General features: G+C 51.5%; 1 protein-coding gene across 1 annotated transcript in view; it reads left to right on the forward strand.

Annotated features, from left to right (window-relative positions):
• Positions 1–2,167: 2,167 nt before the first annotated feature.
• Snrnp70 (small nuclear ribonucleoprotein U1 subunit 70) overlaps positions 2,168–2,516 on the forward strand; it is a 19,162-nt gene continuing 18,813 nt past the window's right edge. The window contains exon 1 of the mRNA XM_008845026.3: positions 2,168–2,398. The gene's annotated coding sequence lies outside the window, so the exon portion shown is untranslated. The remainder of the gene's footprint in view (positions 2,399–2,516) is intronic.

Consider the following 2,516-nt stretch of genomic DNA (forward strand, 5'->3'; position numbering starts at 1 on the left):
TATTTACTTTTTAAAGATTTATTGGGCTGTAGAGATGGCTCAGCAGTTAAGAGCACTGACTGCTCTTGCAGAGGACCCAGGTTTGATTCCCAGCACCCACATGGTGGCTACGAACCTTAACTCCAGTTCCAGGGAACTCAGAAGCCCTCTTCTGACCTCCGAGGCATTGCACGACACGGGTGTACTCACATACATGCAGGCAATACACTTGTACACATAAAAATAAAAAAAATTTTAAGTTATTTTATGTGTATGAATGTATTTACTACATATATATAAACATACAGCAGAGGACAGAAGAAGGTGTTGGATCCCCTGGAACTGGAGTTACAGATGGTCATTAGCTGCCAAGTGAGTGCTGGGATTCGAACCCCAGACTTCTACAAGAGTATCCAGTGCTCTTAACTGCTAAGCCATCTCTCCAGCCCCAAATGTAGTTTAAAAAATTATTACAGGTATGTATGTTTGCCTGCATGAGTTTGTATGCACCACATGCATGCAGACAAGTGAGTGTCAAATCCCCCGAAACTGGAGTTACAGGTGGTTGTGAGCCACCATGCCTGGCCTTACAACTGCCCAGTTTATGTGGTGCTTGGGATCGAACCCAGGGCTTCCTACATTCTAGGCAAGCTTTCTCTCAAATCGACTTAGAATTCTTGGCAATTCTTCTGCCTTACCTTTCTGACTGCCAAGATTACAGAAGGGTCATCATGCCCAGCTTGTAGTTTAAGTCTGTGTAGATTTCACTATCAGCTGAACGATACAGAAATTGTTGCAAAATTCAAATTACTAATTTTATAGTGAGTCTGGTGGTGCACAGTTATAATCTAGCACAAGGGAGGTGGAGACAGGAGGGCTTCCACTTCAAGCCCAGCCTGGACTACACAGAGGCACTGTCTCAAAACAAACAGAGGGGTTAGGGAGATTTCTGGTTATAAGTGCTTGCTGCACAAACATGAGTAGCTGGGTGCAGTCCCCAGCACCCACATAAAACCTAAACAGTGCTAGCATTAGAGAGGCAGGCAGATCTCTTTGAGTTCCAGGCCACCCAGGGCTACATAGTGAGACCCTGTCTCACAAATCCCACCTCAAAACAAAATTCAAAGAAGGCTCAGCGGTTAAAAGCCCTGGCTGTTCTTGCAGAGGACCTGGGTTCGAATCCCAGCACCCACGTCTGTAACTTCAGTGGGGGGGGGTCTAACGCCCTCTTCTGTCCTCCTCTGGCATTGCACAACACAGGTGTACTTACACATATGCAGGCAATACATTCATACACATAAAATAAAAAATATTTTTTAAAAAATTAAAACAAGCTGGGAGTGCTGGTGCAGGCCTTTAATTCCGGCACTCAGGAGGCAGAGGCAGGCGGATCTCTGTGAGTTCAAGGCCAGCTTGGTCTACATAGCGAGTTCCAGGCCAGCTGGGGCTACAGGGAGACCCTGTCTCAATAAGACCCCCCCCCAAAAAAAAATCAACACAAAATCTGGGCACCTGTCATCCCGACACGACGGAGGTGAAGAGAAGACCCTGTTCCACTGAAAAATAAAGAGACAAATGCAAGGTCAGCTTGGGCTATGTAGTGAAGCTTTGCCTGGGGGGGAATAAAAAGGAAAAATAAGAAAACACACAAAACCAAAAGAAAGAAAAAGCCACCAGACAACTTTACCCTCCTTCAGCAGCAATGCGAAGTTCCAAAAAAAGCCTATTTTGTCCCGTGCTGTGCACCCAGAGCCCAAATAATGGCTAATTCGCAGAGGAGCTGGAGGACTGTCCCATTAAATTGAAATTCAAAGACGCTATTCACAAAGGAACTCTTTGACAGCGGCGGAAGGATACAGTACAACTACACTACGCATGCACAAAGGGTCCGGGAACCAAGCGGAGAAAAAGGGGCGGAGCCTCGCGGTCTCGCTGTTACTGGCGGTTGGACACTAGAGCGCGAGGTGGAGGCAGACGCTTGGTCTTCAGCGCTCCTGAACAGTGTAGACCGCGGTCTAGGCTATTAAGGCTTCGGAAAGGGGTGGGGTGGGGGGTGGGGGTGGTGGTGTCTCAGTTCTGCGCATGCGTCCTGCTCACGGGAGGCGGAGCCTCAGCCCTACGCCTGCGTGCTGCTCGCGAGAGAGCCGGGTCGGCTGTGGAGCCGCCTTTTGTCTCCTGCCGCGCATGCGAGCCGCACACGCGGAAGGATCTGTGTCCGGGCCCCACCCCCTGGTCCTGTCGTGAGCTGAGGCCGCGCGGGTTCCTGAGGAGCGGCCTGGTTTGCCGGCATCGCGTGGACCGCTGAGGACGGCTGACGCGGACGCTGCCGGAGTGGAGGCCAGAGTGGGAGTTTTTGTTGTTGAGAGGCCGCCGCGAGGCCCGAGACTAACGTCAGGCCGAGGAGGGTGCCGCGCGGTGGGTGAGTGTGAGCGAGTGGGCCCTAAAGGGGTGCGGGGCCGCTACCCACAAGCCCCTGCGGGTCCCGAGTGTTTTCCCCGCTACCAGGCCGCCTTCCTGCGTCCTGTCCCCCGCCCCCC

This window comes from Nannospalax galili, unplaced genomic scaffold, assembly GCF_000622305.1.
Source record: "Nannospalax galili isolate Female #2095 unplaced genomic scaffold, S.galili_v1.0 scaffold960, whole genome shotgun sequence".
In the NCBI taxonomy this organism is placed as follows: Eukaryota; Metazoa; Chordata; class Mammalia; order Rodentia; family Spalacidae; genus Nannospalax; species Nannospalax galili.